Source organism: Phaenicophaeus curvirostris, chromosome 4 (assembly GCF_032191515.1).
Source record: "Phaenicophaeus curvirostris isolate KB17595 chromosome 4, BPBGC_Pcur_1.0, whole genome shotgun sequence".
NCBI lineage: Eukaryota > Metazoa > Chordata > Aves > Cuculiformes > Cuculidae > Phaenicophaeus > Phaenicophaeus curvirostris.
The window spans coordinates 74,692,744-74,707,408 of NC_091395.1; the positions used below are offsets into that span (position 1 = coordinate 74,692,744).

General features: G+C 42.4%; 1 pseudogene; it reads left to right on the top strand.

Moving 5' to 3' along the window:
* The first annotated feature begins 479 nt into the window (after positions 1-479).
* LOC138720407 (cytoskeleton-associated protein 5 pseudogene) lies at positions 480-4,830 on the top strand (annotated as a pseudogene).
* The last annotated feature ends 9,835 nt before the right edge of the window (positions 4,831-14,665 follow it).

Genomic DNA, 14,665 nt, shown 5'->3' on the forward strand with positions numbered 1-14,665 from the left:
AGAAGCTTTTGACTTGTAGATAACTCCATAACAAGGGGAAGAGGAAGCAGGACCATCCATACTTGCAGTACTGTGTCACTTGTGATTAGGGAAAACAGAGCTTTTTGTGACTCATTTTTCATTCCATATGTGCAGTTGTGTTTTAGTTACCGTTAGTCCAGCTAAAAAGGATGGAGAGATAGGAGAAATCTAAGCTAATGTTTGAAAACCCCTTAATGCACAATAAACTAAACCAATGCTTTCTGTAATTACAGAAGCCCAGGATCACAGAATTGTTTGGGTTGGAAAAGACTTTTAAGGTCGTAAGTCCAACTATAAAACTGACACTGCCAAGTTCACCACTGCACTGTGCCTCTAAGCACAATATCTATATGCCTCTTAAATACCTCCAGAGATGGTGACTCATAGGCAGCCTGTTCCAGTGCTTGGCAAGTCTTTCAGAAAAGAATTTTTTTCCTAATATTGAATCTAAGCCTCCCATGGTTCAACTTGAGGCCATTTCCTCTCATCCTATCACTTGGTACTTGGAAGAAGAGACCAGCATCCACCTGTCTCTGGCCTCCTTTCAGGTAGTTGTAGAGGAGAATAAAGTCTCCCCTCAATCTCCTCTTCTCCAGAATAAACAACCTCGGTTTCCTCAGCTGCTTCTCATAAAACTTGTGTTCCAGACCTTTTAGCAGCTTCATTGACCTTCTTTGCACATGGTCCAGCAGCTCAATATCTTTGTTATAGTGAGGGGCTTGCTCTATCATAATTTGGGATCTAGGGGCAAATGATGTACTCGTTACAGAGCTGGAGATCTTAATTTACAATGTGATAGATCCTCTACTTGCTTATAGACTCTGTATTATAAGATAATTGATTTTCAGCTTTCACAGAAACACTATTGTTCATTCCGTATCCAAGTGAGAACACCCTTATCTCAGGGAAGAAATACTCCATGTTTAGGTAAAAAGCCCCAGAAGCTTTAAATGGTTATGTTTAAAACAATATAGTGGCTGCTTGAAGTCATTCAGAGATTGTGAAACTTGGAAGGAACTCAGGGAGAGAAATAGACTAAGGAGTACGGTGCTGGTAAGCAAGGCATAAAAAATACAATTTATCACCTGCTTCTGAAGTTTATTACATGAATATCAGTGCCAGGTGGGTTTTTAAATGAATGGTGCATACATTCCTCAGCCTTTCCAGTTAAACATCATCAACATTTCACAGTAGTTAAGAGCTAGATGCAAGTGCATTAGGATGCAAGTGCATTAGGATGCAAGATACCGGTGCTTCTCAGTATATCAAATACATATACTCATTTTTTTGGTGGGCCTGCCCAGTTCAACTGATGCTGAGCAGCAGCCGGACCTTCAGCTGCCTCTCCCCACCTCCACCAGCTCTCCGCGCTCGCTCCCACCCGCTGGGACCAGAAGCTATTGTAACTACAGAGAGAGCCTGAATTACAATGGGGTGTGGGAAACCTTGGCTGGTCTGGGGAGTTAGAGTGTGTGAACTTAAACATTGGTCTTGAATAGATGCCCGTGTACCTTTGGAGAAGCTGGAAGGCGCCAAGAAGAGTCAAGTAAACAAGATTAGGAAGCTGCCAGGCTGCAGGTGGAATCACCCAATTGTGAAGTTACAACTGAGAAGGAGTCATCCAGTTATGAACTGTCAGTCTTTAGCTAAACCAATCGTGCGTGGACGCGCAGCTTGGGAAGGGGTATAAAAATTCTTGTAAAAACAATAAAGACGTCCTTTTGCCCACAACTTCTACATGTTGTGGATTTCCCCGACCGCGACATCAAAGTATTTCCAAAACTTTTTGAGTCTCGTGAAGAGGCTGTTCGAGATGAAGCTAAACTCAAGGCCTTACGAGGAGCAGCTGAGAGAGCTGGGGTTGTTTAGCCTGGAGAAGAGGAGGCTGAGGGGAGACCTCATTGCTCTCTATAACTACGTGAAAGGAGGTTGTGGAGAGGAGGGAGCAAAATTTGAGCAGCAGCAGGCAACTGGAGGAGATGCAGGTGGAGGAGATGATGATGAGGAAGGGGCAGTACCACAAGTAGATGCATATGAGTTGCTTGAAGTGGTAGAAATTCTTTCCAAGCTTCTCAAAGACTTCTATGAGAAAATAGAAGCAAAAGAGTGGTAAAAAAGGAAAGAAGCTCTAGAAGCTGTTGAACTGCTGGTGAATAATCCCAAATTGGAATCAGGAGACTATGCAGACTTGGTGAAAGTTCTCAAAAAGGTTGTTGGAAAGGATACCAATGTTATGTTGGTTGTGTTGGCTGCCAAATGCCTTGCTGGACTAGCTACTGGCCTCCGAACAGTATGCAGGGCATGTTGTTCCAACAATCTTGGAGAAATTTAAAGAGAAGAAGCCTCAGGTAGTGCAGGCACTGCAGGAGGCCGTTGATGCAATCTTTCTTACAACCACATTGCAGAACATAAGTGAAGATGTGTTGACAGTGATGGACAACAAAACCCCAACAATTAAGCAACAAACATCCATTTTCATTGCACAAAGCTTCCATCACTGCACACCTTCTACTCTGCCAAAAAGCCTGTTAAAACCTTTCTGTGCTGCACTTCTCAAGCACATCAGTGATTCTGCTTCTGAAGTAAGAGATACTGGATTTGAAGTATTAGGCACTGCCTTGAAAGTGGCTGGAGAGAAAGCTGTGAATCCTTTTCTAGCAGATGTAGACAAACTAAAGCTTGATCGGATTAAAGAGTGTGCTGAGAAGGTAGAACTGGTTTATGGTAAAAAGGCAGGAGGAGCTGCTGAGAATAAAGAAGGCAAGCCTGCTCCTGGAAAGACTCCTGTTCTTTCAGGGACTGGTGGAGATAAAGAAACAAAAGATTCAGCAGCAAAACAAGGACCCCTGAAAAAAGCACCCACTGTGAAGTCTGGAGCCCCACTGAAGAAAGGCAAACCAGCTGCAGCTGCAGGTGTGGGAGGTGCTGGGGCTAAAGGCAAGAAGGGTCCTGAGACAAAAGAAATATTTGGATCGGAGCTGTTGATAGAAGTATGTGAAGAGAAAGCTGCTGTTGTACTTCCCGTTTCTTGTATCCAGCAGTTGGACAGTGGTAACTGGAAAGAGAGGCTTGCCTGCATGGAGGAGTTTCAGAAGGCTGTTGAGCTTATGGAGAGAAGTGAAATGCCTTGCCAGGCTCTAGTAAGAATGCTGGCCAAGAAACCTGGTTGGAAGGAAACAACCTTTCAGGTGATGCAGATGAAACTGCATATAGTTGCATTGATTGCACAGAAAGGAAACTTCTCAAAGACTTCAGCCCAGGTTGTGCTGGATGGTCTCGTAGACAAGGTTGGTGGTGTGAAATGTGGGAGTAATGCAAAAGAACCAATGACAGCTATAGCAGAGGCAAGTCAGTTGCCATGGACTGCTGAGCAGGTTGTGGCTATGGCTTTCTCTCAAAAGAATCCTAAAAACCAGTCAGAAACTTTGAACTGGCTTTCAAATACAATTAAAGAGTTCAGCTTTTCTGGACTGAATGTCAAAGCTTTCATCAGTAATGTAAAGACAGCTTTTGCTGCAACTAACCCAGCTATAAGGACATCTGCCATTACCTTGCTTGGAGTCATGTACCTTTATGTGGGACCTCCTTTGCGTATGTTTTTTGAGGATGAGAAGCCAGCCCTGGTCCCCCAGATAGACGCAGAATTTGAAAAGATGCAAGGGCAGATGGCATCTGTGCCAATTTGAGGCATTTCTAGGCACAGTGCAGGCGGTGGGGATGATGGTGAGGAAGAGGAACAGGAGGATGTTGGGAATGATGTTGTGGATCTCTTGCCAAGAACAGATATTGGCGATAAGATCACAGCTGAACTAGTGGCTAAGACTGGGGACAAAAACTGGAAGATGAGAAAGGAAGGTCTAGATGAAGTGACAAGCATAATAAATGAGGCTAAGTTCATACAGCCAAACATTGGAGAACTTCCAGCAGCTTTAAAGAGTAGTCTCAATGACTCACATAAAATCCTGGTGTAACAAACACTGAGCATTCTTCAGCAGTTAGCAACAGCAGTGGGCCTCAATATCAAACAATTCGTGAAAAGCTTGGGCATTCCTGTCATTACAGTCCTAGGAGACAGTAAGAATAATGTTCGTGCTGCTGCACTAGCAACTGTGAATGCCTGGGCTGAACAAACTGGCATGAAAGAGTGGTTGGAAGGGGAAGACCTGTCTGAGGAGCTCAACAAAGAAAATGCATTCCTAAGACAAGAGCTTGGTTGGTTGGCTGGAAGATGCTTACCCTCCATTCTGTTCCTTCTGACCTGCTCTTATGTGTGCCTCACCTGTACCCCTACCTTGAGGACCGAAATGGGGATGTGCGCAAAAAGGCACTGGATGCCCTTCCGTGCTTTATGATTCATCTTGGCTTTGAGAAGATGGTGAAAGCTACCAGCAAGCTGAAGCCAACTTCCAAAGAAAAGGTACTGGCCATGCTTGAGAAAGTCACAGCCAACGTGCCAGCCAAACCAGTTCCTCCTGCTAAAGCATCTTCCAGAGTGGTAGGGGGAGCAGCTCCAGCCAAATTCCAACCTGCATCAGCACTTGCTGAAGATTCAGGATCCAATACTGTGGAATCCAAGCCTGATCCCCCATAAAAGCCAAAGCAGGAGCTGCCTCCTCTAAAGCTAAAGGTGCTCAGAGGAAGAAATTGTTAAGCAAGCCTAATTTGAAGGAAGAGAAATCGGGTCCTCTTTTTATCATAGTCCCAAAAGGGAAAGAGGAAAGGATGAAAGATGAGAAAGGTCTGAAGATGTGAAAGTGAAATTTCACTACTCCTCATGATGAATATTTTATTTTTCAAAAAAAGTATTAAAAAAATTCAAAAAAGGGATCTGAAAAGGCTGGACCACTGGGCTGAGTCCAATGGCAGGAGGTTTAACAAAGCCAAATGCCGGGTCCAGCACTTGGGGCACAACAACCCTATGCGGTGCTACAGACTAGGAGAAGTCTGTCTAGAAAGCTGCCTGGAGGAGAGGGACCTGGGGGTGTTGGTTGACAATCGACTGAACATGAGCCAGCAGTGGCCCAGGTGGCCAAGAAGGCCAATGGCATCTTGGCTTGGATCAGAAACAGCCTGGCCAGCAGGTCCAGGGAGGTTCTTCTCCCTCTGTACTCGGCACTGGTGAGACCACTCTTCGAATCCTGTGTTCAGTTCTGGTCCCCTCACCACAAGAAGGATGTTGAGGCTCTGGAGCGAGTCCAGAGAAGAGCAACGAAGCTGGGGAAGGGGCTGGAGAACAGGCCTTATGAGGAACGGCTGAGAGAGCTGGGGGTGTTTAGCCTGGAGAAGAGGAGGCTGAGGGGAGACCTCATTGCTCTTTCCAACTCCCTGAAAGGAGATTGTGGAGAGGAGGGAGCTGGGCTCTTCTCCCAAGTGACGGGGGACAGGACGAGAGGGAATGGCCTCAAGGTCCGCCAGGGGAGGTTTAGGCTGGACATTAGGAAAAAATTTTTCACAGAAAGGGTCACTGGGCACTGGAACAGGCTGCCCAGGGAGGGGGTTGAGTCCCCTTCCCTGGAGGTGTTTAAGGGACGGGTGGACGAGGTGCTAAGGGGCATGGTTTAGTGTTTGATAGGAATGGTTGGACTCGATGATCCGGTGGGTCTCTTCCAACCTGGTGATTCTATTATTATTCTATTATTTTTGCAGCAATGGTCATCACCATGGGCTGCAGGACAAATAGGTTTCAATGAGCCTTTTAAAATTCCATTTTAAGTACTGCCAGGAAATGACAAATGTGCTATCTAGTTGCAAGTAGAGCTTGGGAAAGGAAAATATATTATCCAAATGTGCATTTATCTCAGTAAGGTTCCTGAATACTCCTAATGCTTGTGAGCAATACCAAGAGATTATCTCACTACAGGCTGTCAAGGACATGTCAATTCATAATGTTTAACTATATATATCTTATGTTATAATTACACCTCTTTAGTAGCTTTGGTTGTTCTATTATCAAGACATTTCAATGTTTCCCATTTCCAGATAAAACATAACCAAATAAAAATTACCTATTAAGATGATTATCTTTGCTTATAGAAAACAATTTAGCCCAAATTACTTTTTCTTTTTAAAGGGATACTAATTATTTATTCTTTTCTGCTAACTTCAACAGCATTTTTTTTTTTGCTGAGGGTAAATGTACTTTCTAGCCTGGCTTTTAGCCAAAGAAAGGAAAAAAGCTGCTAGGGGAATGGAGACAGAACCTTGGTTATTGATCTGTAGAATTAATGAGCATAAAGGCATAATAGTTATGTATTACTTTATTCTGCATTCCACTAGTAGGAAAAATCACCATTGCTAAGAACAAGGGTTGCTATACCTGATGATACATATGAAGTATAATGATTGCTGCCAGTAGGCTTTCATTACTAAGAACAGGATTCCTTTCCAAGTCAAATTTAATGTTATTTTCCATATGTTGGAACTTTCTGCAATTTCCTTTTGTTACACAAAGCACCATAACTCTCTATTCATAGGTTGCTTTCTATTGCTGCTTAGTTACTTTTATGGAGAGAGGCACATTTACTATTAGCACCTCCCAGGTGAGGACAGGCTGAGGGAGTTGGGGTTGTTCAACCTGGAGAACAGAAGTCTCTGCAAAGACTTTATGGCGACCTTCCAGTACCTGAATGGGCCTACAAGAAAGCTGGGGAGGGACTGTTTACAACGGCTTGGAGTGATAGGATGAGCGGTGACAGGTATAAACTGGAGAGGGGCATATTTAGACTAGACATGAGGAGGAATTTCTTCACTATGAGGGTGGTGAGGGACCAGTCCAGGTTGCCCAGGGAAGTTGTAGCTGCCCCATCCCTGGAGGTGTTCAAGGCCAGGTTGAATGGGGCTTGAGCAGCTTGATCTAGTGGGACATGACCCTGCCCATGGCAGGGGGGTTGGAACGGGATGATCTTTAAGGCCCCTTCCAACTCAAACTATTTTATGATTCTGTGTGATAGAACAGGACAAGCCTGCAGAACATTATGCAGCAGTAGAGAACAGTAGGATATAACTGGGAGCAGCATGGACCTGCTTTGCCAACTTGCAGCCACTGCTTATGATACAGTCTCCTATTAAATAGTGATGACTCACTCTCCAGACAGTAATTTATTTATATGCCTTCTTTAATGTTTTGCAAATCACTGCCTTAAAAAATGCTCAGCTGGAAGACAGGAAGGCTTGGGAGACAAAGAATCAGTTTGATAGAGAATCAGATTAAATAAAAATGACATGGAATTTGACAGCAAGTGCACGTGGTTGGAAATAAAAAACATAACCATCCCCCAAGCAAAAATGCAGCCTCATTGCTGAGGCTGGTTGCTGTAGCTTGAGAGACCAAGATTTTACTGTATCTAGTGAAACAAAAAATTGAAAAAGACAGGGAGAGGAAAAGAGACATTGGTTTATATTTAGTAACAGCATTTCTTCCAGTTTGAAACACCAATGAGCTTACATTTTTTCAAGCCAGAAGGGAAGATTTCGATATCGTAGCCTAAATTTTGAAAAATATATCTATGCCTTGTAAGGACAGACTAGTGGAATGAGTGAGAGGCAGAAAAAGCTTTTAAAGTGTAATTAATGTTACGGAAGTATATATAGCTCACAGATAAAAAATTAGCATGAGGATCACAAGGGAGGCTTCACTGACTGTTGTAGCAGGCTCAACAGTCTGAGTTTGGTAGAAGTATAAGGGCAAATGGATGAGACAAGGCTAAAATTTCTATTTGCTTACTAATTCTGCCACTGAGGATTTCCCATGTGTGTGTGCCTTGATTCCCCTAAGAGTGTGTGGTGTGTAATGCCTTCCTTTGAAAAGTGCATTTAACTTCATAGGTATAAACAGCTTAGAAAGAGACAAGGAAGGGATTTCCAGGGGAGTGAGTGTTTCAAACCCAATGGGGCTGAGCATCACGCGTATTATTGGTGCTTTTGAAAATCTCCCTAACTGCAACTGTTATTAAAGCGCTTCAGCAGATGTCCTCAGTCACTGCCCCAAGAGGTTCCCAAATTCCTTTCATGTCCATGACTTGCTGGATGTTACTCCAGTAGCTGTGCAGCCTGGAGCAACTCGGCTCTGCTTGGCATTTAGCTTTGTGATGATAGTTTTAATATATCCTGTTTTTATTGACACTATTTCCGTATCTATCCACCTGCCTTTCCCTATGCCTGGATGCACAAGCCACAGTCTGAGCTACTCCTACTGTTGAGAGCTGGTGCAGGGATTTTATTGCTTGCTGGACAGCAAGATCTTTGCCAACTGCATTCCTTCTCTTTATAAGCTAGATTACAGTTTTTCCAACAACATGGCCAAACAACAGCACTGTCTATTGTCCCTCTTTAAAATGGGTCAGATGCTTCAGGGCAGATTTAAATGTCACCAAGGTCATGCCTGCATGGGTAGTGAAGACAGTTCCAGCCTCCTCTGCCCAAGCTCTTAGCAGGCTGGATATAGAATCAGAGAATCATAGAATCATAGAATCACCAGGTTAGAAGAGACCCACCGGATCATCGAGTCCAACCGTTCCTATCAAACACTAAACCATTCCCCTTAGCACCTCGTCCACCCGTGCCTTAAACCCCTCCAGGGAAGGTGACTTCAACCCCCTCCCTGGGCAGCCTGTTCCAGTGCCCAATGACCCTTTCTGTGAAGAATTTTTTCCTAATGTCCAGCCTAAACCTCCCCTGGTGGAGCTTGAGGCCATCCCCTCTTGTCCTGTCCCCTGTCACTTGGGAGAAGAGCCCAGCTCCCTCCTCTCCACAACCTCCTTTCAGGTAGTTGGAGAGAGCAATGAGGCCTCTCCTCAGCCTCCTCTTCTCCAGGCTAAACAACCCAGCACCCTCAGCTGTTCCTCATAAGACTTGTTCTCCAGCCCTTTCAAAAGCTTTGCTGCTCTTCTCTGGACTCGCTCCAGAGCCTCAACATCCTTCTTGTGGTGAGGGGCCCAGAACTGAACACAGGATTCGACGAGCGGTCTCACCAGTGCCGAGTCCAGAGGGAGAATAACCTCCCTGGACCTGCTGGTCACGCTGTTTTTGATACGATATGAGCCAGCTCCTGTCAGGAAACCCTAAAGCTCGTAAGTCTTACACAGTTTGTCTTCTCCAGAAGTACTAATGCACCAACATGGTTATGCAACTTCTGGATAGGAGCACAATGACAGAAATCATGTCTTGGTGCACGTTGATATACTTTCTCCTCAAATGTTCACATTCTGATGCCTGTTTGTGCTTACCAGAAAGCTACAGTGAAAGTCTGAAACCCTATAGTTTGATCCCCCTCCCAGCCACTGACATTGAGATCCCTGTTGAGTTTGTTCTTGTTCCCTGCATATACTTTTTTTTTAGGGGTATTCTGAGCTCACCTGAAGATTCAGAGTTCCTTTGGTTAGAGACCAAACGCAAGTGGAAAGGACAATTCATTATAGTCAGAATTCTCTTAACTCCAGGATAATAAAGGAGCACAGAATTGTATATATTCATGTTAAATTAGTATTTTCTGTGTTATTTTTAGTTAACAGGAGGTAACAATGTTTACATTAAACAAAGGGTTTTCTTGGTAAATCTAGAGGAGAAAATCAAATGATGCTCTGGTTTTGTACCACAACTTATTCTCGCGTGGCCTGCTTATCCATGGGGAAGTCATTGTCCTAGATGAAAATCTCATTGTCTATGTTCAGCCTTTGCAAAATTTGTCACCTTATCTTAGGAAGGCGTGTGTTTTTATGGATAAAATGAATGCACATCTGAAATTATCTAATGTTCTCCATTGGCCGTAGGAGGGGTATAGGTAATTGGCTTTCAGTAAATACCTATGACTTTGAGGTTTTGACTTTGGCAGGCATTGTAACATTAGCTACCAGATGCAGATGTGGCTCTGATGTTCCACTCAAATTCAGACTTTTTAAACCATTAATAGTTATCTAGGCACTGTTAACCACAAAATTAACCACAAAATTAGGAGGAAAACACACACATTAGCCAATTATGATCTCACATCAATTCTTTGCTACTGTGCATCTAAGCTTGTTATTCGTGCTGAGATTTTTCTGTGAACTTCAGTGATGTAAAGGCAGTCACTGTGGTAACTGATGCACAAAACTTGTAGTTCCTTTTACACACTGGTGTAAGTCAGACCTCCACCATGTCTATGCTTTTGTATGCAGTAATTGATCTCAGACCACAGCATAATTTGATTAATGATATGTTTCTATTTAATGTGACCACCAGCAATTCACATCAAATCTCTTCCATCAGTTGGTTGCAAAGTGCATATCAATAAATCCTCGCCTAGTGGCTGCTTTAAAAAGCAGAAAAACATCTGGATTTAGGCTCAATTGCATGTTTAAGCTACCATCTAAGGAAGTCAGGGCCATAGCACCATACAGGAGGGCTGTATGCTCTGTAGTTGGTAGCCAGATTCCTTCAGGAGGTCTGGGATAACGTAGATGACAGTGTCCTTGGGAACTGCAAGCAGGGATAGAGATGGAGTGGAGGGGTTGTACGAAGGGGAGGGTTCCTGACATGTGGCTTCTTGTACAAATACATGCATCCTGGACCCACACACAATCCAAGTAAATGTGACCTTTCAAGGTGCAATTCAATTTCTCTCATTATGATTAATGCTTTGGGTGCCGTTATCCTCAATTTGTCTCCTTTTCTGCTTGTTGCTACCTTTTTATATTTTCCTCTCCGTTCTCCTCTTTGGCTAGATGGCTGTTGAGACCATTCAGTACCACTTAGTTTTGATTTCAGAGAAATAGCTTTTGACACACAGAAAAAGCTAGGTTGGGAATTTTGTTCTGTCATTTTTCTGAAGTATGTGCATTGTTCGCATATTACTGTGTGGACTATGCTCTGAGAGAGAGAGAGGAACATTTGTTTTGATCTCTAGACACTTTGCAATGTCATAATCTCTTTGCCTAACACATTCAAAATTTAACAGTAAGAAAAATAAGGGTATGTGTAGGATGGACCACACACCACAGCAGGAAGTACTGGTAATTTTCCATCTTAAATGTCACCTTCAATATGGCATAATTTTTATTTTTTCTTTTCCCTTCCCTTCACTCCGGAATTCATATCAACATCACAGCACGGCTAAATTCCTGCTTTCATTTGGGCCTAGAGTCAGGATCCTGAATTTAGTGGAATTACCCCCGTGTAAGGCCACAGTGAAGAGGGAATTGCAGCTCTTCAGCCTTGGCTTTTTTTCCTAGGCTCCTGTCTGGATGTTTTCTCAAGAAATGAATGCTTAAGGACTCTCTGGTGGATATCTGCTAGTGTGCTCATGCTATATGTCTCAAAATTTTGAACAAAGTACAGTGTAAATTGAAAAAAAAATGGCTTTTCAATAAATTAACTGGTCTCTGCCTATTTAAAAACAGTGCTTTCCAATGGTAGACATCAAACATTAGTATGAGGGTCCTGTCACAATGGAAAATGGTCAAGAGAAGGCTCAAATTATGAAAAGCACAGCCTGTCAATGCAGACTTCTCCTGTTTGGAAAGTATTCTTGACCTGATAGCTATAGTTTCTACAACAATCAGTAGAAACTCACCTTCCCTCATCTCCCTCCAAGCAAATTAAAATTATTATTTCCATCCTGCTCTGCTTTTTTCTTTTACTTCGGTAGATATTTTTTCTGTTCACTGCTTTTAGCCCTGTTTAAATGTAATCCAATAAAAACAGGAACAGTCAGGTAGAGCCTTCTCTAATTTATAAAAATCACATGTGGTAAGCTTTAGGTCAGGTCACTTATTTGATTTCAGCCCCTACCTTAATCTCCAGTTTCTTCATTATCTACTTAGTCCTATGTGTGCAAAACTTAATTTTAAAAATATGCAATTCCAGCCACAAGGATTATGCCCCTTTTATCACCTGTTCTACCAGTTCAGCCCTCAATTTGAGCACAGCGACACCATCAGCAACTTAGAACAGATCTTTTTCCTGATCTTTTTTTTTATTCTCAGTTATCATTTATCCAGAAAGGACAGGAAACACTATGAGGAAGTAGAAAAAACCCCTGATTTCCAAGATTCCACAAGCCATCTTGTCTTGTGAGGAAAAAAGTATAACTTGGGTTAACTAAGTCTGAGTGAAGTTTGCCATTTTGATAATCTGAAGATATTTGGCATTGTGGGCAGTGTCTGCTTTAGCCTATCAATATGTTTTTGGCAAATGGCACATCAGTTGACCTCCTATAAGAAGAAATTATTCTTTATTCACTATTTGCCCCGCAGTGGCTCTTGCAGGCTAGCTGAAAGCATATTCCGACTCCTTGTATCCCCAGCTTGTGCCAGGTTGCAAATCCCAAGGCTTCAATAGGGTGGTTTTGGTGGGTTTCGGATGGATGTGTCATTTTGCTTCCAGAACTGAGAACAAAATGAAAGTTCTCCAAATACCTTTTGATGTTTTTTTGAGGGGAAAGAGGGATTTTTTGGTGTTTTTTCTTTTTCCCCAACATAGTTTCGTATGAGAGCCTCCTCTTTCACCACTCTGTCTACAGCTGTTATAAAGAAGTTTTCTGCATGTGCATGTTCAGAGAACATAAAATAAAGCTGCCTGAGTTTTTAGGAAAAAACCTCAAGTTCCTCACGTACACACAAAACAAACCACTACATGCATATAACTTACCACACTGACTGCTCTCTCTCCCAGCCCATACATAAATAGTGACTGTGGAGGGAAAATGTGGTAAAATATCACCAAAGGATAGAGGGTTACTGGGACTGTGATGCAATGCCTGGAGCTAAAGGCTGAGATTTCTTCATGTAACAGTAAGGCAGCTTTTTTTTCTGTCCTAAGGGCAATATTTCACTCTGCAGTTCCTCAATACAAAAGGCCAAAGAAATATTACGATGCCCCCTGTATAGCCTACACAACTTTATTCCATTTCCTTTTAAACACAAACTAGTAATGAGTTACATGCAGGTTGAATGTGTTTCATTTATGCAATAGAAAATAACTAGGAGAACAAAAAGCTCAGGCAGTAAAGTCAAATATGTAAAACTCAGGAAATGCCACAGTTCAGGTTGTTCATACAACTTGACCTTGGCTCTCCTGTGTCTCTGCCCTGGCTTGCAGTTATTGCATGTTATTTTCCAAAGGCACACGTTGCATTTAGGCTGTTTCAAACTGCTTCTTTGTGTCCCTAGTAAGAAGTATCACATTTCCAAAAAAAGCTCCCACTCCACAATATGCTTGTTTTCACTGAGTTTTCAAGTCTTCTGTCCCTCTTGTCCTCACCTTCTGCCCTTCCTGAGAAATAATATAAAAAAAAATTAATAAATCAACCAATGGAAGTATGGATGAAGTACACCTTGCAAATTTTTTTGCCATGAAATTGCGAGAGCCATGGGTATTGCTTACTTTAATGTTATTTTGGCCCATGTGTGAGAAAGATCTGTTTAAAATTAAGTGGAAGGTGGCAGTAGAAATCTTTACAGCCTTCCACAGCTCCCCTTGAAAAGAGCAGTGTTTTCCATTGGGGCTGACGCTGTTACGAGGCATTCAGAGCTCCAGTAATGAGTGCTGTTTCTATAGTCTGTAGAAAAGTAACTTTCAAGGTTAGAGGGTGTCTGCCATTGTAGAGTTAGGAAGAGAATAAGGCATTGAATCACAACTCAGCACCTTAATTGCAGAACCGTTCTGCCAGTTTTCCTATAGTTTTTTGCTTCTTAATTCCTATGTCAAACAGTGGGATTACCCTAGGGATGAGCCTGGTACAAATGCCCTGACAAAACATCTTACACTACTCGTAAGATTGTTTATGAATCTCTTGTGAAACTCTCTCTCGTAGATTTTTGAAAACTGCATTTCTCTCTCTATTAGCTTTCTTTCTTAGCCTTGTAAACACATATGGAGTCAATTATTTTTACACAGTTGTTGTCCACCGGTTATTATTTTATGCATCATGATGTTTATTTGGAAAAGAAAATTAGGGTGCTGCTCCTTCAAGCATTAAGCAGATGTTCAGTGCTAGAGGTGAAAGTAGCCCCCTTGAAGTCAATAAATTATTTATATGTGGGAGGCTAAGAAAACCTGCCCGCATTTGCAGGAATGGGGACCTCTTAGTTAAAAACAATGTATACAGTAGATAAACATCCAAGATTTCCAGTTAAGACAGCTGGTCCAGAATGAGTCATAGCGATATTGCCTGCTCAGTTTTTTACTCCTCCCAGTGATCTGCTTATTAAATGTATACAAGAAAAGGGCAACTGATAGACCTAGACAGAGCAATAGCAAAGTTTCATTGCATTTGTCTGTATATTTTCAGATATCACCAGCATATGATGTGTCCCCTCCACAGCCAATCTTCTCCTCCCCCCTTCTAATTAAAGTTGACTGAGAAAGGAGCTATGAATCTTTCGCTTTTTTTTTTTTTTCTGGCACCACATATTAAAAGGTGACAGCTCTATCAAATCATAACAGTGAACCTTTCCCTGATGCCTGAGTCATATCGCATTTCTCCAGACAGAGAAACCTGTTATTATTCTTACACTTCAGAACACGTGGCTACATTGTGTAGCCCATTGTTGCTGCAATATATGTAGGATTTTATGCTGCCTGTACTTTGTTTATGTATTTTTTTTCTACTATTTCATTTTTACTTCCTTAGAATGACCTGTAGAAACATTTCAAATGTTCATGCTAA